Source organism: Cajanus cajan, chromosome 3 (genome assembly GCF_000230855.2).
Source record: "Cajanus cajan strain Asha chromosome 3, NIPB_CcT2T_4, whole genome shotgun sequence".
Classification (NCBI taxonomy): Eukaryota; Viridiplantae; Streptophyta; class Magnoliopsida; order Fabales; family Fabaceae; genus Cajanus; species Cajanus cajan.
The window spans coordinates 65,146,518-65,170,634 of record NC_138519.1 but is presented as its reverse complement, the minus strand read 5'-3'; the positions used below and the strand labels follow the sequence as shown (position 1 = coordinate 65,170,634).

The 24,117-nt window shown below is 36.5% G+C and overlaps 1 pseudogene across 1 annotated transcript in view; it reads right to left on the bottom strand.

The window, feature by feature from the left end:
* Window positions 1–23,834, bottom strand: part of LOC109805580 (protein NAP1-like) — a 49,114-nt pseudogene extending 25,280 nt beyond the window's left edge. Inside the window, exons 1-12 of the transcript XR_014432574.1 lie at window positions 22,733–23,834; window positions 22,570–22,644; window positions 20,951–21,031; window positions 20,469–20,549; window positions 20,259–20,341; window positions 19,769–19,853; window positions 18,121–18,246; window positions 17,916–18,023; window positions 6,636–6,680; window positions 6,417–6,559; window positions 5,601–5,733; window positions 5,028–5,138 (exon numbers count right to left, since the gene is read on the bottom strand). The product of XR_014432574.1 is annotated as a protein NAP1-like (transcript). The remainder of the gene's footprint in view (window positions 1–5,027; window positions 5,139–5,600; window positions 5,734–6,416; window positions 6,560–6,635; window positions 6,681–17,915; window positions 18,024–18,120; window positions 18,247–19,768; window positions 19,854–20,258; window positions 20,342–20,468; window positions 20,550–20,950; window positions 21,032–22,569; window positions 22,645–22,732) is intronic.
* Window positions 23,835–24,117: the final 283 nt, after the last annotated feature.

Here is a 24,117-nt window from a genome sequence, read left to right as displayed (position 1 = left end):
TTCAGACCACACAAGGACTATTACCCAAAAAGTAGGGAAAATTGTCCATTGAAGTATACACGGATGCAGACTATGTAAGGTTTGTAGTTGATAGTGTAGAAAAATAAGAGAGACGAGTAATACTAGTATTGGGTGAACGTAGCAACTCACTGTGTATTTCATTGAATAAGGGATGGCTTTTAAATAGTCATTGTACAACGTACCAAATTAACAAGAAGATAACAAAATATCTTATCAAAACAAATCTTATCAAAAACTATTTTATCTAAACTGAAACAAATAAAACAGATAAACTAACTCGGATATCTCTAAAATTTAAGATTATCTAACAAAACTCCCCCATAAGATTAAATTTCTCCTTCTTCTTTCATTCTGAGTAACTTTCTTAACTCCTGAAATGTTGTTGTCGGCAATGGCTTTGTAAAGATATCAGCTACTTGCTCTTTACTTCCTACGTGTTCGAGCTCCACGCTTCCTTCTTTCACCTTCTCCCTGATGAAATGAAATCGGACGTCGATGTGTTTACTTCTTTCGTGATTGATTGGATTTTTGGCTAACTCGATTGCCGACCTGTTATCTACTCGGATCAATACTTTCTCAGCTTTCATAATTTCCAGTTTGCTTAGCAAGTTTCTAAGCCAAACTGCATGTTGGACACTCCAAGATGCTGCTACATACTCGGCTTCACACGTTGATAGAGCTACGATTGGTTGTTTCTTTGATAGCCAAGTGAAAGCCGTGTTTCCCATGAAGAATACGTACCCAGCTGTGCTTTTCCGATCATCCACATCTCCACACCAATCACTGTCCGAGTATCCAGTAAGTCGGTAGTTGTCCGACTTAGTGAAACACAGTCCAAGTGACATCGTCCCCTTCACATACCTTAGTATCCTCTTTAATGCTTTCCAATGAGAATACCTCGGATCCTCCATAAAGCGGCTTACAATTCCCACACTTAGCATCAGGTCGGGTCTTGTACTTGTCAAATACCTTAGACTTCCGATTAGGCTTCGGTACCTGCTCGCATCAACTTTTTCAGCTTCTCCATTTTTAGATAACTTCGTTCCAGGTTCCACAGGAGTAGAAACTGGATTGCAATTCAGCATCTTTGCCTTGCTCAAAATCTCCTCGGCATACCTCTTTTGGGACTCAAAAATACCTGTTGTTCTTTGGTCCACCTCTAAACCCAGAAAGTACTTCATGATGCCCAAATCGGTCATCTCAAACTCCCTCTTCATCACTTCTTTAAACTCCTCAACTAGCTCAGCTTTGCTTCCCATGAATATCAAGTCATCCACGTATAGAGCAACGAACAATATATCTCCTCTGTACTTCTTTAAATAGAGAGCATGTTCATAAGGACATTGTTCATAACCATTTCTCTTGAAGTATGTGTCTATTCTCTCATTCCATGCTCGAGGAGCTTGCTTCAAACCATACGAAGCCTTTTTGAGCTTCAGCACCTTCTTCTCTTCACCTCTCCTCATGTACCCTAGAGGTTGCTCCACGTAGACTTCTTCCTCCAACACCCCATTCAAGAATGCTGACTTCACGTCCATTTGTTGTATCTTCCATCCATGCTGAGCTGCTAAGGACAGTAATAATCGAATCGTTTCCATCCTTGTCACGAGTGCAAAGACTTCATCATAATCAATGTCTTTCTGCTGTTTATAACCTCTCGCCACAAGACGAGCTTTGTAGCGCTCCACTTCGCCATTTGCATTTGTCTTCCTTTTGTATACTCACTTCAAACCAATTGGCCGAGCTCCTGTGGGTAAATCTGTCAGCTTCCACGTCTCACTCTTCTCAATTGATCCGATCTCCTCATCCATTGCTTTCTTCCATCTCTCATCAAGTACCGCCTCTTCAAACTTTATATCTTCTGTTCCTGTCAATAGACATACTACATGTAACTCGTCAGTGGAGTTGTAGATGTCTTGCTCCTTTGCTTTGTATTCGGGCAAGCTCGGAAAACTTGTTCTTGAATGCCCAGTACCACGTAGTCCGTGCACCAACTCCTTCCTTGACAGCTCGGCCAAACTTCCAAAGTTTAATGCCCAAAACGAGAATCCCTCATCATTGCTTCATCTTTCACGTCCAGCTTTAAGCACTTATTTTGAATGATGTTCAGCTCCAGTTTATACATCCGATTCTTTTTCATCTCCACTCGGGCTATTAAACGATCATGCTTATCCTTCAAATAAAGCACTCGATCCTTCATCAGAACCGAGTTGCCTTTCTCCATCATCTGCCCCATGCTTAAGATGTTATTCTTAAGCTCGGGAACGTAGTAGACATTCCTTATTTCTCCAACTCGTCCATCCTTTTGCATAAACTTGATGGTTCCACGCCCTTTTACCGCCACCTTGGAATCATCCCCAAATGACACGAATCCAGCCTTCACCTTGATGAGTTCGTTGAAGAAACTCTCTTCTCCACACATATGATTGCTCGCTCCAGTGTCCAAATACCAGATCGAGTTGTTTAAGCAACCCGAATCAAGCTCGACTTCTGACTTATCTTCTGAGCTTGGAAGCTCAACTACTGATCTCTCCACAAAACTCAAGTTTAGCTGAACCTCGGCGGCACAACTCGGACGTAGCTTGGTCTCCGAGCTCTGCGTCATCATCAAAATTCCTGCTTCCTCATCCTCTTCTTCTGTGAGAAGATTCTTCTCTTTCTCTTCACTTCGGCTTTTAGCTCGGCAATACTTTGCTATGTGACCGTATTTGCCACAGTTGTAGCAATTTGCCGATCTGCATTCCTTTGCGTAGTGGCCGAGTTTGCCACACTTATAACATTCCACCTCCGACCTTGGCTGACTTCCTTGGCTACGATCACCTCGTCCTTGTCCACCTCCATGATCACCTCGTCCTCTACCTCGTCCTTGATCACATCGTCCTTTGCCTCGTCCTTGATCACCTCGTCCTTGTCCACTTGATCTTCGGCCCTGGGTGTTCTGAGTTTCATTCAAATCAAGTTGCGCCTGTAATGCTTGATCAAGAGTACCCTTCATCTTCCTCCTCCTTTGTTCGTGGGCTTCGAGTGACCCAGCGAGCTCTTCCACTGAGAGAACCTGACAAGTCCTTTGACTCCTCAATTACGCATGCAATACTCTCGAAATCATCTGTTAATGATCTCAAGATTTTCTCCACAATTCTACTTGCTGGCATTGGCTCCCCCATTCCTTCCGAGTTGGTTAGCCAACTTCTCCACCCGAGTTATGTACTCGGATACTTGTTCCTTATCCTCCATCTTCAAACACTCAAACTCTCCTCGGAGAGTTTGAAGTCAGATCTGTCTGACACGGTGGTTACCTCTGTGCGCAACCTCCAAGATCTTCCATGCTTCCTTTGAAGATGCAGCGTTTGCAATCTTCTCGAAACCTGACTCATCCACGGCATTGTACAAAAAATACAAAGCCGATTTGTCCTTCACTCGTGTCTTTTCCAATGCGGCAATCTGAGCCACAGATTGGTCTTCGTCCTCCTCGGGTTCTTGGAACCCTTTCTCCACTATGTCCCATAGACTTTGGGAACCCAACAGGGTCTTCATCTGTAAACACCAATTATCATAATTGGTTTTCTTTGACAGTTGTGGTACGGTCATTCCATTAACAACCTTCGCCATTACTCTCTCTTTCTTCTTTCTTCTCCTTCACAGGCGCACACTGTTTTCCTCTCACACTCGGCACTCAGAGCATAAAGCTCTGATACCAATTTGTAGAAAAATAAGAGAGACGAGTAATACTAGTATTGGGTGAACGTAGCAACTCACTGTGTATTTCATTGAATAAGGGATGGCCTTTAAATAGCCATTGTACAACGTACCAAATTAACAAGAAGATAACAAAATATCTTATCAAAACAAATCTTATCAAAAACTATCTTATCTAAACTGAAACAAATAAAACAGATAAACTAACTCGGATATCTCTAAAATTTAAGATTATCTAACAGATAGGAGATCTACCTCAAGAAATTATGTTTTTGGGTGGTAACTTGGTTACATGGAAGAGTGAGAAGCAAAAATGTGGTTGTAAGGTCTAGTGCAAAGGTAGAATTTTGTGTTATGGCCCAAGGGGTTTGTGAACTATTATGGATGAAAATTATACTTGATGATCTCAAGATTAAGTATGCAGCTTCTATGAAACTCTTTTGTAACAATAAGTATACCATCAGTTTTGCAAACAATCCAATTCAACATGATAGGACAAAGGGCTTATTTGGGTAAATTTGTCTGAAAGCACTTCTAGGAGAAAAAAAAATAGAAAGAAAAATGAAATAAGCTTTTTCATAAGCTAAAATTACCTTATGTATAAGCTAATTTGTAGAAACTTTCTCCTATTAACTTTTTTCAGAATCTTATTTTTAATTTATGCATAAGTTAGGTTTAGCTAATGAAGAAGCTTATTTCCATTTTCCTTCTTTTTTTTCTCTTAAAAGTAACTATGAGAAGTTTATGCAAAATATCTTGCGATAGACAAGCATGTCATCAAGGAAAAATTAGATACTAGTCTCATAGTTACTACCTATGTTCCTTCAGCCTTTTAGTTGGCAAATGTATTGACCAAAACCGAAAGACTTCCGACATAGTACTTCGGGAAATGATAAATAAATATCCATTCACCTGGTCGAGAATGAGTGTCATAATTCAATACTTTTTCCTTATTTCTATAGATTTAGTTTCCTTACTTCTTGTATTTTGGATTAATTTTCATTGATTCCTTATTTAATGTTGGGCCACCCACATATGTCCAACCCAGAAAACTTCACATTCTAGATTTCTGCCACCTGCTCTTGGATGTGAGGGGTGTATTAATAATTTAATATGTTCTACATCAACAAAAAATATGGCCAAAATAGTCCTCATAAAGCTGGGGCAATACTCACCCCTTAAGCTAGCTTTTGGGGTTGACTTAGACCTGGTCCAATTCTCGATAGTTTTAGAAATTATGTAATTTGCTTAAAAGGGCATTAGTTTGATTAAAAAAGATAGCAATGAAAGAATAATAAATAAATGCTTACTATGTCCACTGGCACCACTCGAGTAGTTTTAGATCTTGATGATGCAATTCCTACATGTTGAAAATACCATATCACTTCACATTGGGCTAAAGCCAAGGCAGAAAACACCATCTGCAACAAAGATTAAATCCCCTCAAACATTATTTTAGAAAACTGATGTATATGCTCCAGCTTGAGGGGGAGTCCTGAAAATCAAGAAAATATATCTTCCATTTATAGCATAGAATAGGGAAATATGTCATAATTAAGGGAAACATAATATTCCCTACTCATACCTATCTCATGTATTTTTCCTATTTAATAAACTTCCTGTGTTGTTGAGACACATGGATTCAGCATGTTTTTATCCTTCATCTCTTTCAACAATTATTAACTGGTTGAGTAACTAGAAATATTTTTCTATAGCTCCTTTCTTGCAGTTTTTCTAAGGATTTATAGTCTGTTAATGATATGAAATCAAAAAAGAGATGTAATAATATGCACTTGTGTATAATTGAATCAAGAATATTTATAAGCAACAAACGATAGAGACACCAGTTATATCATGCTTCAAAATGCCAAAAGAAAAGACACCTGAATGTTAGGGGCCAACAGACTGGGCTGATCAGTAAAAAACAGCACCATTCTCCCAATCTCTTGTTTCAATAAAATTCTCCGTTCACGATGTATGGCATCACAAGATAATATTGCTTGCTCATGCACTTCACTGAAAAAGTTAATCATTTTTGTGATTATCAGAGTCAATTGTAGTAGTGAGGATGAATCATCCTTAAAAAGTGACAAAATAAAACAACCCCAGAAAAGGTATCAAGTATCTACATAAAATTAGAAGAGTTGCAAGAGTACTTTCACGTAACAAATAACAATACAGAAAATTTTCCTTCAGAAAAAGAGTAATATTTTATTCTTTATTGTTACCTACTTGAATTCAAAACTCCATCATTCTATAAAGAGGCTAAGGAAACCATTGAACCCCATAAAATATAACATTCAAGTGTCAAATCTTAAACTTCCCTAACCCTAACCTTGAGTAAAATAAGCACTCCAAGAACCAAAATGTGTACACTTCAACAAATTCTTATGCATACCAGTTATCTCCCTTCTATTATATTAAATTTTAAGAAAGTGCATCAAATAATCAAGGCATGTGCACTAACTGGACAAGAATTCAAAAGTACTAAGTTTTGTTTACATTATTTTTGTTTCAGTCTTCCAAGTTTAGAATGCATAAATTCTTTTCAGAATTATTCCAAGACAACTTACAATTCAGTCACTAAATCACTGAAAATAGCAACCTGAATAATCATGGACAAGTCACAAAATTTTACTATCTTGGCCTCTCTCATTCTCTGACATAATAATGTATTTAAAAAGGAATTCTGTATGTACCTTATCATTTTCTCAACCTGTTTTGTGACATTGTACTCCAAATCTGCCTCTTTTTGCTTTGTACGTCCAGATTTTGCCATCTTCTTAGATTCTAATATTCGAGGAAGAACATACAACTGGTAATCCTCATGTAAAAGCATGGACTGTGTATTGATGATTACAAAATTGTCAACTACTGTAGTTAAAGACATTTTTCCAAAGCCAATAGGAGAAAATTACCTCATCTCTGAATAACGTGAGGACTATATTCTCCTTTAGTACAACCTGAAATACCAAGACCAAACAGAATTAAGGAAGTATAATTGACAGAACTATAATCCACATGACTTAAATATAAAATCTTATTTTAATTATGACAACATTTGGATGACCATTAGCAAGGAAAGAGTATCATTTTTATCTGAAATAAAAATTATATCACAACCCCCTGTATGGCTTACCCAAGCACTTGACTTAACACCAAATAATATTACATCTATATTATCCGATAAAGCCAAGCTCAATTATTCTATAGCATTCTTATTAAGTAGCCTTCTTCGATTTCCGGCCCACAAAAGAGTGCACCCTAATTTTCATGTGTTGGAAAGTCAACTTAGTTGCAATTACCCCTAGCCCATCATAGTTGCGGCCTCTTTGGGAGTTGTGCCTTGATTGCAGCTTCAAGAGTGGTGGTTTAGTTCCACAGCTAGAGATATGACTTAAATAGAGCTTATTGTCAAAAACCAAGTCCTAAGATGATACCAGAGCCTATCCTAGTGATTCTTGTTGTGCCTACTGAGCCACCTGCTATCTAGTCGTTATTGAACCATTTGCAGATGTCTAATCCTATAAACTTCATGTTCAAGATATTCAATCCTCGACGTGAAAGAAGTGTATTGGAGATCTCATGTCTACTAGTGATAAGGCCTAAATAGAGTATATAAATGTGGATAATTCTCATCTTACAAGCTAATTTTGTAAGATTGAATTAGGCCCAAACCCACATGTTAACAATTGGTATTTGAGTCAATGGTTCATCTAGGTGACCATCTCAGACGAGATTGGGAAATGAAATTGGCGGTCAAACCATGTATGAGGATCTCTTGTGTCGAAAGTCCTCCTAATGATGTACAAGTGAGGCAACATGTCTTATCGATGTGAGCTAAAGATGATGCAAGTATAAGAGCATATCAACGACAGTGACTCTAGGGGCCTAATGAGCAATGCAAGCAGTAATACAAATATCTAGAGCATATTGGAGGCAATGGCTAATGGCTAAGTTGTAGGGGCCTAACAGTGATGCAAGTGACGTTGCAAATATACGTAGAATATTCACGGCGATGGTTAAGATTTAAAGGCTACCAATGAATACTCATGGGTAGAAAAAGCCTTCCGCTTGAGCGGGATGATACTACGTTAAAGAGACTCACGCTTGAAGGGGAGATTGTTGGTGTGTAAGTATGAATGAATCTCATATAAATAGTGTTAATCTTCAATGAGAAGCAAAAGAGAATGATAGAAAGAAATTGTATCATTTGTAGTGAAAGTTTTGGGGTTGTAACACCCTAAGTTTTCTAAAATTATTGAAAGGATATTTTGATTAATTAAAAGATTTTATAAGATATTTTAGAGGTTTTTAATAATTATGAGTATTTTAATTAAATAATAAATATTTGTGAAAGTTGTTTTGTATAATATTTATTAGAGAAATATGTATTTTTATTATATTTTATTATGATAAATATTTTGAGAAAAATGTGTTTCTATTATAATTTTTTATATATTTTATTTTAATATAATTGTGTTGGGAGAAATATACTTATATTATATATTATATATTTTTTAATTATTAATTATTGTATTTTGTTGTAATTATTTGGGTTGAAAGAAATATGTTTATTTATTTATAAGTTTTAATATATTAGGGAAAGAAAAAGATAATTATGGTTAAAATATTTTTACTTAAGGGTTAAGTGTGGATTAAGTTTTTAAAATAAGTTCCAACAATTCTTTTATTATTAAACTTCTCATTTTCCATATTATGCATATACTCTAAAGAATGGGAAGGAGAACCAGAGCTCGTAAGAGAACACCCCAAAAATCCACGTCCCTCATTAAGCGTACGTTGAATAGTGGGATTAGCCCTAATCTTAGCTCTGTTGCATGTCTATGTATGAGAGATTTTCTCTAAATGTGTCTGTTTTGTCTCTTGTTCTTCTTACACATTCCTAATGACATGAATTGTTTGAATGTATGATCAATTATATGTTTTGAATTGTAATTGTATGATCTAAGTGTCAATAAAATTGATAGCAGATTATTTGACATTATTTCTACTGATTATATAGCTGTAATTATGTAATTATATTCTTAAGTAGTTAGCTCAGCTATAGGTTAGCATTTTTTAGCAAACTCCAAGGCTAGAAATCAGTTTGAAATCATATTATTTAATAAAGAATTCTCCAGAGGAGAACACACAATTTTTACCTCAATTTCTCTAAGTTTTACATAATATCAGTCTCGGTTCCAATTCAAACCTAGTTTTTTTCCGCTGCACCCCAGTCTATGTGTTCCTAATTCTAGTTTCTTGCACCAGTATTGTTCACGTTGCACATTGTTCACATCACAGCATAATGTCTATTGATAAATATGATGTCCTCTTCGTTCGCCTTAATGGAAAGAACTACTCCACTTATGCATTCCCGTTCCAGATTTTTGTCAAAGGCAGGGAGCTTTGGTCATGTTGACGGAACTGATTTTGCTCCTAACAAATCAACGCACACGGAGGCACATGCCAAATGGGAGGTCAAAGACGCACAAGTTATGACCTAGATCATCGGCTCATTTGAGCCTAATATTGTCCTCAATCTCAGACCCTTCACTGAAGTTGAATATCAGTCCATGTCTACAGCATGCTCTAAGATTATTTGGTTACAGGGCCTTCTTTCCGAACTTGGTTATTCAAAAACACAACCTACTCCATTGCATGCTGATAATACCAGTTCCATATAAATTGCAACAAATCTTGTATATCATGAAAGAATGAAGCACATAGAGGTCGAATGTCATTCAATCAAGGAAGCTAATGACTGAAGAATTATCACTCTATCTCAGGTCTCAACATTTGTTCAAATAGTTTATGTCCTCACCAAATCCTTAACACGTCAGCGGCATAAATTCCTAATCAGCAAATTGATGCTTCTAGATTTATCAGCATCAATTTGAGGGGGATGTCAATAGAATTGATGATAGATTACTTGACATTATTTCTGCTGATTTACTAGCCCTTTAAAATAACATATACATGATTGTATAGTTATAATTATGTAATTATATTCTTAATTAGTTAGTTCAGCTGTAGGTTAGCATTTTCTAGCAAACTTCAATGCTAGAAATCAGTTTGGAATCATATTATTTAATAAAGAATTCTCTAGAGGAGAACACACAATTTCTACCTCAATTTCTCTAAGTTTTACACTAAGGTTCCTATGGGAAACCCTAAGGGAGCTTCTTGTGATAGTTTGTGAAAATATCAATTGATATGTGTAAATTGAATGATTTGGAATGTTAATTGCATGTTATAGAGCCTTTTTACCGATTGGATTGGGAGAAGAGTTTGGATGTGAGTTGTGTTAGATTATGAAAATTTTGGTATGATTATACCTTGGCATTTATCTGATTTTTCTATGTGTGATTAATGAAATTAAGTTTCGATTGTTGAGTTACAAAGTAGACATTTAGAGCTACAAGTTTAGACTCAAGAATCACGTAAAAATGTTAAGGAATGACCGAGTTATGTGAGTTAAAAGATGAACCTCATTTTATGCGTGAAATGTAATATGCATACGTTGTAAGCCTTTCGAGTAGACTTAAATCATAAAATTAAGTTTTGTAATCTTCATTAAAGATGTAGCCTTAAATGTTAGCTATCAAATGTCGTTGGAATCACCTAAAAAGGAAATTTATAACTCAAGTTATGATCAAATTAATAAACAAAGGTCAAACTGTCAAATTTAAGCTAAAACGTTGTGGTTTTATATTTTTTAAAAATAGTAAATGAATTAACTCTTGAGGTGAACATAAAAGTTAGAGATAATTGTCTTATCTTTCTAATAAAATTAAGATCAACTTAATATCATATATATAGCTCTAGATAGGGCATTTGGATCACACAATGTCTTAGAAGGTTAAATTGTAGAAGTGCAGTTTGTAAATGGTTTGAGTTACTTATAGCAATGTTTAGAAAGGATGAATTATGATAGAAAATAATTGTTAATAAGTTATGATGTAAGTTGATAACTTGGGATGTTTTGATGATAGTCATGTCTACGGACTTAATGTGTGATATTGATAAGACTGTTAGACTAGTTAAGCTATTGATCTGAATACTTAATAACTATAGTCAAAGTATTAACATAGGATTAGACGGTCTCATAATTTTTCTATCTTAAGGTGTATCGAATGATGTTGTGTAATTGTTGTGTTTAAACTGCAAACATGTATAATCATTGTACTAATTAATATTGATAACTAGTTGTGATATGTGAGTATACTAGTGTTATGATTGCAAGCTATGTATGAGTTGTAGTGACATATCCCTTATGCCATTGATTTCTAATATTTAATTGATATAGTTGAATTGATAATTGTTATATTGAGATCAGTTAACAGTGAAATGATGTGATAATGTGATATGATAAGACATGTGATATGTAAATTAGTGAGATCATATGGATTGTTATGTATAGAGTCTGTTTGACATGCATCATATGGATAAAAGTGTTTTTAGGGATACGAAATGGAATAAGGTCTCTTGTGCAAAAACTTGGGAACAAACCGTAGGGTTAGCTCAATTTGAAAGTCTTAGTCTTGTCCTCATAAGCATGAGATGTATCTTGCACGGTTTAGTTATCCCAACTAGTCCCTGATAGTATATCATCCTAATGAGAGTGTGTTGAGAGTGTGACTCAGCATGTACTCCTAGACTACTCTACGTGTATTGCTAGCAAGAATACACAAGTGTGATATGTGATATTTTTACTAGCGTCACATGTATGATAACATGTAATCAGTGTGCATTGCATAATGTATTTTAATGCTATGTGGTATTTAATTGTTACATTGTGAATTAATGGAATGTTATATGATCAATATGTCTGTGTTATGTTGATATATGTCTTGTTTGTGTTTGACTGTCCGACTACATCTTACATCGTGAGCCAGAATGAGATATTTCTCATTCCCCTTGTTTTGTGTTGCTTTTCTTGTATATTGTTGCGGGTGATCTTTAGCATGATGTTGAGGATATTAATGACGAGGCTTAGTCCTCATAGAAGGATTATGCTCTGATAGAATGTAACATCAAGACTTAGGGATTATCTTTTTTTGTCATATTTTGAGATAATTGTTAGTTTTATTGTAATAGATTTCATTGGGATTTCAATAGATTTTATTTTGTTATAAATGTAATACCATTCATGTTGAATATGTTGAATTTTATTTATGAAAGATTTTTCTATTCAATTTTATTTATTCGTGTATTATGATATGCGGGGCTATGAGAGAGAGAGTTGAGAGAAAATCAATAGACTGTATTATGATTAGAAAATAAGATAATGATATCTGTGGGATATCACTTACATATATAGACCTAACAATCTAGCCAACTTGATGAGTTGGTAACAGTAAACAGAAAAACAGAAAAACAGAAAAGATACAGAAAAGATATAGAAAAGATATGCAATATTAAAACAGAACTAATAAAGGTATTTATTAATATAATCTCTTCTCTAATACACCCCCCACAAGCTCAAGGAGGATGAGACAGATCTGATGGATCAGCAACATTGAGCTTGGAACGCAGCGACAGAAAACGCTTGGGAGACAGTGCCTTGGTTAAAAGATCTGCATATTGATGCTGAGCAGGAATATGTGAGACAACCAGAGCTTTACTGATGACTTTTTCTCGAACAAAGAAGATGTCAAGTTCCATATGCTTAGATCTTGCGTGTAGAACAGGATTGTGAGACAGTGCTACTGTGCTTTGATTATCACAGAGCACTGTAGGAGTGTTTAGATGAACTTTCAGTTCCTTTAGAAGGGATTGGATCCACAAGACCTCAGTGACGGCTTGAGCTAAAGCACGATATTCAGCTTCAGTGCTTGACCTTGCAACAAGCAGTTGTTTCTTAGACCACCAAGACACTAGATTAGGGCCAAGATAAATGCAGGCAGCCGAGGTAGATCTCCTGTCATTGGGATCAGATGCCCAATCAGCATCAGTGAAGGCAGTAAGATTGAAGAAGGAGGATGACCGAGCAGGAGTAAAAACAAGACCATATTTAAGAGTCCCTTTGAGATACCTAAGTATCCTTTTGACCACTTTCCAATGCTCCTCCATTGGAGAGCACATGAACTGACTTACCTTATTGACACTAAAGGCAATTTCAGGTCGTGTAATTGTTGCATATTGCAATGCACCAACTACAGATCTATACAAAGTAGGATCATCAAACGAGATTCCTGTTTTAGCAAGTTGCTGACCACCAATCATAGGAGTGGAGATTCCCTTAGAGTCTTCCATTTTAACTCTGGTAAGAAGATCTGAAATGTATTTGTGTTGAGATAGTAGTAACTGCCCAGTAGAGAGTGTTTTAACTTCAATACCCAAGAAGTAGTCTAGACTACCAAGATCTTTGAGAGAGAAAGTTTCATTGAGATGATCAATGAACTTTTGCAACAAGGAGGGGGAATTGCCAGTGAGGATAATGTCATCCACGTAAACAAGCATGTAAATAGTGGCAGATGGAGTAGAAAAAATGAACAAGCTAGGATCACACTTACTCTTGTGAAAACCAAGCTTTAGCAAGACAGAAGTTAATCTGTCAAACCAGGCACGGGGGGCCTGTTTGAGACCATAGAGAGACTTTTGTAGTTTACAAACAAGATGCTTATTGCTGGGTTCAATGAAGCCGGGAGGCTGAGACATGTAAATGTCTTCTTCAAGCATTCCATTGAGGAATGCATTATTAATATCAAGTTGTCGAAGTGGCCACTGAAAGGTTACAGCAAGGGAGAGAACAATCCGGATGGTGACAGGCTTAACCACAGGAGAGAAGGTTTCAGAAAAATCAACACCAGGTTGCTGATGAAAGCCCTTGGCCACAAGTCTGGCCTTGTACTTGTTAATGGAGCCATCAGGATTCTCTTTAATACGAAAGACCCATCTGCAGCCTATGGGTTTTCGGCCAGGAGGTAACTCAACTAAGGTCCATGTACGGTTGGCATGTAGAGCAGTGATTTCAGCTTGCATGGCAGCAAGCCAATTGGGATCAGTAAGAGCAGTTTTGACAGTTTTTGGTTCAACATTGGACAGCAAAAGTGTAGGGTTAATTCTGGGTTGAACAATCCCATTTTTTGAGCGAGTAGTCATAGGGTGAACATTAAGAGTTGTGGCTGAGGTGAATTTGAAGAGGATGAAACAGTAAGGGAAGTAGTGCTGTCAGGTGTAGAAGAGGGAAAAGAATTAGACTCAGAGGAACCAGAACTGGCAGAGATGGCAGGTGATATCACAGGAGAGGACGGTGGGTTGTGTGAACAAACAAGAGAGGGAAGAATAGAGACAGAGGTGGCAGGGGTAGAGGTTTGATTTTTTGAAATAAAGAGATCAGTATAGGGAAATCTGTCTTCATTGAAGATCACATCTTTGCTGATATAGATTCGGCCAGATCTGCTTAAACACTTGTAACCTTTATGACTAGGTGAGTATCCTAAGAATAGACACTCTTCGGACCGGGGTTGAATTTTGTGTTGATTATAGGGTCTGAGTAATGGAAAACAGGAACAGCCGAAAACCTTGAGAAACTTATAGTCTGGATCCTTGTTATGAATCAATTTATAGGGTGATTGAAATTCAATAGAGGAGGAAGGTAGTCTGTTGATTAAGTAGGTAGCAGTTAAAAAGGCATGATCCCAAAATTTTAGTGGCAAGGCCGAATGATGAAGCATTGCCAATCCAAGTTCAACGACATGTCTATGTCTTCGTTCAACAGTGCCGTTTTGATGATGAGCATAGGGACAAGTGAGTCTGTGAATAATGCCTTCTTGTTGAAGAAATGGAATTAGAGTGCGAAATTCACCTCCACCATCCGTTTGAACAGATTTGAGAGGTGTTTGGAATTGTTTCTCAGCCAGGGCCTTAAAATTTTGAAAATTGGAATACACATCTGATTTTCTACGAAGGAGATAAATCCACATGTATTTGGTGCAGGCGTCTACACACGTTAGAAAATACAAATAACCACAACTAGATTCTAATGATGCAGGTCCCCAAACATCTAGAAAAACAAGTTCAAGTGGATTGGAATAAACAGTAGTAGATAGTTGAGAAGGAAGTCTATGAGACTTGGCAATACAGCATGAGTCACAAAAATCAGAAATTTTATTAATAGTTGGAAGATGAATATTACAAGTTTGTAAAGCTTTAGTTAGGGAATCATGATGAGGATGCCCTAACCGTAAGTGCCACTGTTTATAGGTATTTGAAACACCATGATTACATTTTGCAGAAAGAAAAATACAAGGATCAGATTTTGGAAAGGCTGAGTTCTGCTCAATGTCAACAGTGAAGGATTTCTTCTTTGCCAGATGCGGGTGAAAATGATAGAGAGACCATCTTCACCAAGTTTCCCTTCAAGAAGAGTCTCGTTCAAATCCTGTGATTTGACAAAACAGGAATGAGGATAGAAAATGAAGTAGACATTGTTGTCTTTAGCAAATTTTGAAACACTTATTAGATTTTTGGTTAAACTGGGAACAAGTAAAAGGTCTTTGAGGGACAAAATTTTGGAGGGATGCATAGGGGACTGAAACATATTAGAACCTATTGAGGCAATAGATGTACCTTGGCCATTGGCCATAGCAATGTGTTCTGCACCAGTGAATTGAGCGCTCTGTAGAAGGTATTGAGGGTCTGGGGTTGCATGGTGAGAAGCACCAGAATCTGGGATCCATGCGGTGGCAGTGTTAAGAGTTGGAGGAGCATGAACATGTTGAGCAGGAGGAGCAGTGCGTGAATGGCTAGACTGATTGGAGGTTACTGCAGGAAAGGTGAATCCAGGAGGTGGAATACCAGGACCAGAAAAGGAGCCACCCAAAGGATAAGAGGGCCATGGGACAGGACCAGACTGTCCAAGCATATTAACAGTTCCATAGTATGGAGCAGCACTAGGACCAGGGTGCTGAGGCACATACCCAGATTGAGAATTGGGACCATAGGTGGGGTAAGGAGTAAACAAAGAATGAAAAGGCAACCGAAAACCACCCATGGATAGACTATGGGAAAGCTGATAGCACGTGGAGGCTTCATGTCCACGTTTGTGACAAATTTGGCATTGAACAGTGGACCCACGATTTCGCCCTCCACGAGATCCACGACCACGTCCTCCATGATTATTGAAGCCAGCTTGGGGCTGAGGTGAAAAATTCTGAACAGTATTAGGTGAAAGGTTTGACATCTGGGGTTGCTGGAAAGCCAAATTGACGTTAGGAACACCAGTTGGGACAGAAGTGGCTTGAGCAAGATTGATGGATAGGGGTTCTTGGACGACAGCAGCTTTTGCTTGTTCAAGTCTTGCTTCCTGAGCAAGAATCATGTTCTCAATTTCAGTAGGAGAAAGGATGTCATCACGGCTGATAAACGCAGTGACAGTTGAAATCAGAGAGTCATATTCAGGTGGGAGACCACCAAGAATGCACTCAGCATGTTCTCTAGGCGAAACGGGACTGCCAATCGAAGCAAGAGTCTCAACAATAGTACTGATGCGAAGGAGATAATCTGAACACGATCTTGTGCCTTTCTTGATGGTGCGAAGCTCTAAACATAACTGTGTGGCTTTGATTTTGGTGAGTGACTGAAAATGCTGAAACACCATGTCCCAAATCTGATATGAATGACGACATGAGACAACACGAGCCTGAATTGGTTCGGAGAGTGTTGTGAGAAGCCAGGAAAACAGCAGAGAATCCTTGCGATCCCAGACAGTGTATTCGGGATTGATGGCATTGGCATCACGATCCTCAGCAGTAAGAAACTTCAGCGGGATTTTGGGATTGACAACAAATCGTTCCAGATCGTGTGCGCGAATTACCGCGGTAACCTGTTGCTGCCAAGTTAAAAAATTCCTGTCATCCAGTTTGCATGTGACAGATTGCGAGAAGGTGTGCGAGACAGAATTGTTGGAGGTTGCGGAAGCGGAGGCCATTGGAGCAAATCAGAGAGAAAGATCACAAGAAGACGCGCAAGACCAGTGCGAGCAGAAATCAAACGAAGCAGCGCTGCGAAGTCGAACAGAGAGGACGCGAGCAAACAGGGAATCGCGTGAATCAGAAAACAGAACGCGCGAAGGAGGCGCGAGATACAGAGGCAGCGCGCAAAGAGGGCGCGAAAGGCAAAGCCACACAAACTGGGAGAGAAGAAACCCGGATCTCACCGTGCTCACGATGATACCATATGAGAGAGAGAGTTGAGAGAAAATCAATAGACTGTATTATGATTAGAAAATAAGATAATGATATCTGTGGGATATCACTTACATATATAGACCTAACAATCTAGCCAACTTGATGAGTTGGTAACAGTAAACAGAAAAACAGAAAAGATACAGAAAAGATATAGAAAAGATATGCAATATTAAAACAGAACTAATAAAGGTATTTATTAATATAATCTCTTCTCTAATAGGGGCAAAGGGTGTCACAAGGGTGAAGTATTTCAATGACCTAAAATGAAAGTTTATTAAGATAAGGAGTGGGCCAGAAGATAAGCCAGAAAATTGTAAACAGATGTTAGTTGAGTTAATTAGGAGGATTTGTTGCAATTGGTTAAAAGGGTTACTATTTGAACTCGGAGGGCGAGAGAATTAAGGGTCTTTGTGGGCTAGAATTGAAAGACAGTTAAAAGAGTCCAGAATCTCTCTAATTCCTCTGTGATTGACTTTCTAATGATAACTCTCAGTTTGCACTTTCATTGAGTACAAAACTGAGATTTTGTTCTTTGTTCAATATATGATTCCTACCCAGATTTCTATCTCATACCAGTGTAACATGCCCTAAGACCAGAAAAAACAATGCTCCATATTGCTTTTTTCACACTTAAGTATCATCACTACATGCATAAAGAGAACACAACTGCATAAGAAATAGGACCATAGATGAGTCAGATGGGAACTTTTTCCATATCTTTATCTACTACTAATATTAACATACATGATTGGGACTTGGGAACATTTCTTTAAAGTTTAAACTTTAAGAGAATATGCTATCTAACATTGTATTAAAGCCTTCTTGTTTAAAAGATCACCAGTTCAAATCTCAACAATTATATATACATGTTTGTGTTTTTGCCTTAGTAAAAACAAACAAGCAAAAACAAACAATTTCGGTACACTCCATATGTGGTAAAATCAAATAAAAACTTTGCATTATAGGTATATGACTACAGTTATGAAGCTTGGACTATACCAAAGCAATATCAATGCTAGTGACACGACGCAGTTCATCAGGGCAGACAAGATACCCAAATAACACCCATTCTCGATATGCAGTTACATTTGCTAGATCTTGTGCTCTCTGTAGGGTTTAAAGAAAAAAGAACCTCAGTGTAATTATAACTTATCAATCCAAGATGTCAATATCAATATGGTTAAAAACACAAAATTAACATTACCAGTGGATGAGCAGAATTTGTGAGTATGTCTGGGTACCGAGGATGATATGGACTTAAGAATCCCTCATTTCTAAGTTTCCTTGTGTCTATTGATAGAAATATAATAGGACCCACAGCCTCCAACACCTGAAAAAAGATATCAAAACCTCCAATGGCAATACTTGAGAGTGAATAATTGTGTTATGTTATATTCACATCACATACTATACAATATTTATATACATGAATTATATAATCAATTCCTAAGGTTTAGGGATTAGAATGAGCTATCTCTAAGGAAACTAGAAAAGAATCAAGGAAAACAATGAAATCATAATAACATCTCCAATATAGGTTAATATTTATCAATAACTTAACAACAACATATTAACAAGTTGCCAAATACAGCATTTCACCCATAAAGGAAAGTAACTAAGAAATCCATTCTTTACATAAAAAAAATATCATTTGTAGTATAAAAACAGAGCTATAATGTTCAATCTTCTTTGGTTGCATTAGAGAACATATTTCATTCATTAGAAAAAATTTTAAGTAACAGGATACATTTATCATGGACGAAAATCATGATAAATCTGGAAGCAGAAGATATACTGTTCGGAAACTGTATTGTGATCAGTGTTATCAATGGCAGATGGCAAATATGGCCAAACGGAAAAAGTCCACCATATATACACACCATTGCAGCCTATGGCCCCGCCATAGCTGGCCTCCCTTCACAAATTGCTTATGGCGGTTGGAAAAAATCTGCCATTGTGCCACCGTTCAGCAACAATGATTGAGATTTTACAACAATCAGACGCCTTATGCAATCTTCACTAGGTCTCAGTTTTAATTTATAAGGAACCAAAAGATGGAGGCCACACCAACAATGTGACTTCGGCTGAAATGACTAGTTAAATTTTGGTACTATATAATATTAAGGACCAAACCTTCTACAAGCTTGAGCCATTAAGTAGAGGTCCAACATGGTTTTTATCTATCAATAAGAAGCCTCTCCATGCAATATCCATTCAAACTTGCAACATAAAGAATGAATGCAAAACCTTTATCTTGTACTGAAATTTAATTTAATTATAAAGAATGGGGAAGGCAACGATCAAACTCCTGATCACTTGGAGAAAGAGGCTTGAATACCATGTCAAATGACCAACTAACCTAGAGGCGATGCAGTAAGATGGAGGAACAGAGATGGTTTTATTTATATATCTAACATTTAAGAGAAGAGTCTGTGGAAGACAATTTTTAAGCAGTGGAAGATTCCTGTATAGATAGTTGTACTCCTACAAGACATGACAAAGAAAACAAATACTCAGTTTCTATCCCAAAGCAAATGATGTGGAACAAGTGATATAACCTAATAATTCAACATTACAGTATTGTCCCTCCCAAGCAAATGCATCAAAGTATCACAAACTCAGTCATCTCCATAAAAAGCAAACCTTTCACATACTTCCACAAGGTTTAAAACCAACTAATGAAGCTCCTAAAACATAGAAAGGATAATGAAAATAAATTCAATTTGATCATGAAAAGACAGAATCATGAAGAAAAGAATTAAATAGAAGTCTTGAAAACATATTCCTCTTCTTTACTATGTGTACTTGACAATTATATACATTAAATTCATACATGAAAGGATAGGATTAACCTCTCCAATACGAGGGCTCACAAAATTTAGGTCTTCCTGTAAGCCTTTTAGTGGTGGATCATAAGAGTCAATGAACTGAACCAAGCTGAAAAGTAGAGAAGGAAACATATAAGAACTAAAATGATAAACAATTATTTGCTAAAAAATAAAGGTGACAATGGTTAGGGAAAAATAATAGAAAAGAATTTCATATCAAAGCTGGTGTAAAATCCATTTTTCATTATCATTTATCAATTCCATCGGTTAGGGATTAATTTTTTCAATTTAAACTCTCAATTTTGACTAGTTTGTGTGTTTTTTCTTTGTACAATGGACTAGGATTTGAAATATATAATTAGGATTGAATGAAAAAAAAAAATCCTTTTTCTTAACAACTGGATTATACAACATGGTATGTCCATATGTGTATGTACACACACACATGCCTATCAGTTATTGTTTACCAGAAACAGCCAATAATTCAAAAAAATAAACCATAAAAAATTCCTACCGATGATAAAAATCATAATCCCGCTCATTTCTTGACATTGCATGTAGAAGGTTATAGGTCTGTAGCAACATTTTGCTTGGCATCTGTTGAGAGAATTGGTTTAGAAATAACTACATTCATGTATGTTGACCACAAAAATTATTTTAATAACATAAAAGCTTTACATTAAGTATAAAAAGGTCAAGAAAATAAGAGGGAAAATTAACTTGCCTTCTCGGAGAAAAGATTAACCCGCACAAAGGAACAGAAGAGATCCATAAATGCATGTAGTATAAGAGAATTTTGATGGGGCTGCAAAACACTGCCAAGTTATTTGAGAGATTCAGAAATTATTAACTAATTATTTGTTAGTTTATTTCCAATGTTAGGACATCTGTTAAAACCATTTCACTGAAGTAATGATTTCAGATGAAAGAACTAAAAAGGGTTAAAGATAAACTCACTATGCCCCATTTCCTATTCTTTATTTAATGCATGACACATTAAATGCATTCATAAAATTTGAACAAGTTTTTAGGAAAATTTAATGAGACTCCCCACTTTTTTGTCTTACTAGCACAGGTGTTCCATGTTCATCAATGACGAAAGCTTCTGCATCAAGACTCAAATGAAGAAAGAAGGCTAGGCATATCTCATATAATGTTATATGTATAAACCACTTTCAAGATCCTTGTAACAATATGCAGACTCACCAACAAGGTAATTACTGTACTGCTCAGATCCAATATAAGTCGCAGAGCTTGTTCATGAAACACCATCAGGTCAAGAAGTAGCTGGCACACACAAAAGAATCATTACTGTATAAGTTTAGGTAACATGAATTGAAAATCTAAAAAAAATAGCATATGCAAGCTAGTTCTAATTGACATATATGACACCAAAAAAGATAATTTTTTTATCAAAATCATAAATTAAATAGATAATGAAACCTACAAATTATAATCTATCTCATAAAGGTCAACAACAGGAGAATGCACAAAACAGCTCAATTTTTATATAACTAATATTTTACTGATGATGTGCATCTAAAGGGAAAATCCTAAGGGCATAAACCACAGAACGATCAAATAAAACAATACATGCAAAGCAAAACATAAAGGTGAAATGGACCTTTTCCTAATCAACTTTTGATGATCTCCTCATCAATGACAGAAAATTGTCTTAGTACATAAAGCATCAAGTTATAAATCCTTGTTTGTGTTACTTAAAACCTGAACAGTCAGAATATTAGAGTATTCTATGTTAAATATTATTTATATGGTACTAGTTAGGTACAACAGATGAAGGAACAGTTATCCTATTATAAAATAAAAAACACAAAGAAACAAGAACACTAGAAATGCAGCAAGGTTATCAAATCACACTTCATATTGACAGTGGCAACTCCCACGAAACCACCATGGGCCAAAGCCACAGAAAGAATTAGTCATGTAAAAGTAAAGAGAGTACATTCATAAATGATGTCTGCTATAAATCTAGTCAAGATAGAAGCTTGAACTTCAAAATGGGGGTTTTACATGCAAAAGCACCAAATTTAAGATTTTAAGAGAATTAACCATAGAGCAAGGGAAACAAAGAATGCATGCCAAACCTGAGGAACTTAAGATAACGTATTGGGGTGGATTCTACATGAAACAAGAACATTAGGATTGCTGCATAATCTTCAAATATAGAACGGGGATAGATGTTAGCACTTGGCAGGAGTTTTTTGTCCTTTTATCTTGTTATAAATAAAGCAAATACTATCATTAGGGTAAAAAAGATTTGGATAAGTTGCAAGTCATAACTGGTTTTTAGGTGTATCTATGGGTAGTCTATTTAAAACTTTTGTTCAACAATATAATGGTTCAACTGAGTAAAACTATTCCCATGGGTCTCAATACTAGTTGATTGTGTGTGCTACAGTACCTTGTTTTGTAAAGGTTTTAAATCTAAACTACATGCTTAGACTTTAGTACAAGCTCCAGCATCTCTTTCACTCTTTCCAACCATTCCTCCTAAGAAAAAAAAATCTATAAATGAATTGCAAATTACAAAATTTCAGATTCCTATTTACTCATGCAGATAAGTTGAGTGAAGAAAGATATTGACAAGTAGAATATGGCAAGTTGTAATAACTCAAACTAATCCAATCAGTCAAGAGATGAGGTGTCATGAACCAGTTAACCTAAAAGCTTAAGCTCTTGGATGAAGGGATGAGAAAGTTTTTGTGTCTAATGAGGGCATGCAACTAGAATGCAAAAAGCTTCAGTTAACTGCTTAAGGGTTATGAATTGGAAACACATGGAAAAAGCGGTAAATAAAATAGCACCTGCACCCACGGTTCCAGACTCTGCAAATGAACCTCCGCATGATCTTGCAATGAATCCCAAGCAATCTTGTCTATCTGCATCCATTTTCTTCCCAAATGATGAAATTTGCGGCGGCCATAATCAACATTCAAAATGTAAAGCATATCAGACATCAGTTCTTACACGTTCAAGCTGCAATTTGCAGAAGTGTTCTGGAAATTTCTTAGAGAGCAACACGCAGATTCTAGGATGGTTGGGAAACACACCCGCTTTCCAAAACCCGTCTGAAAATACATGGTTGATGGGATCTGGATAATCCAAAAGTTGGTTTAACCTATACATCTTAGCCATAAGACCTTCGGCAACTTCAGTGAGTTGAACAACCCACTGCATGTTAATACCCTTGTGTGACTGGGATGGCGTTGTGCCCTGAGACTGCCCATCATGATAGATATTCCTGGTGCTACTAGACGACAATGGAGATGTCGTTTCAGGTCCAAGGTATTCCATCCATCTAGCTGGACCATCCCACTCCCTTGATCTTGCAGCAGTTGGAGACAACGAAGAATCCTGATTTGATAACTTTTGCCTTGACTTTGCCATGAACTAATAAACGGTCTGCATATAAAGTTTTCCACAAATCAACCTCATGTATATATTTAACCACCAACTAATGTGCTAAGCTTCTCTCAGTTTAAAATCATAATTCAACTACATTTCACATTCAAGTACAGGTCACTCCAAGTCCAATTTGATTACCATAAAAAGAGCCTCTAAGAAATAGCCTCAACTCTAAACCTAAAATCTTGAAAAATGCATAACACACGTGCTCTGTTCCCAAACATACATTAAATAAACAACGAGAGGATGAACTTTCGATTAATTTATGAGCACACAAGCCGCGTTAGTCAAGTGAATTAGCGAGATGTAAGCATGAACTTTGCAGTTTAAGCAAGTTACTAAAGAGAGCTAAAACCTAATTCCAATTTTAGCGATACAGCAGTGGAATAAGCAAAAACAGGAAATGTAACATAACATAACGAATCAGACATTGTGAGTGAAAGAGAACAACGAGAACCAGAAGCACTTGTTTCCAGGGAACGGTTGTGATTAGTGTGGTGGGAAATATTTGTATCTTTGAAGACAAGTGCTGTATCTTTGAAGCATTTTTTCACTTGGCTTGCACATCAAGCCAATATCATTTCATTTCTTAATCTCAAGTTATTTTTTCTCTATGTGCAATGGGGGCATGTACTTCAAGTATTGTATTTAAGTGTGACCTAAAATGCGATTTTCCTCATGAGCCCGTTCAACTTAAAAAGTAATAACCTTGTAGCTTCTCAATTTTTCTTTGTAAAGTGAAAACCTACTTTAAAAAAACGCATATTCAAATATATTCTTAGTAGTTTCTCTAACATTAGGGGACCTGGTTTGGCAGTAATTATTGACTCACATTTAAATAAGGTGGTTCGAATCTTACCTTGTATATATAGTCACCACGTTAAATTGATTTTTTCAATAATAATATGTTGTATTGTATTAACCAAAATTGAAATCAATTTTCCTTA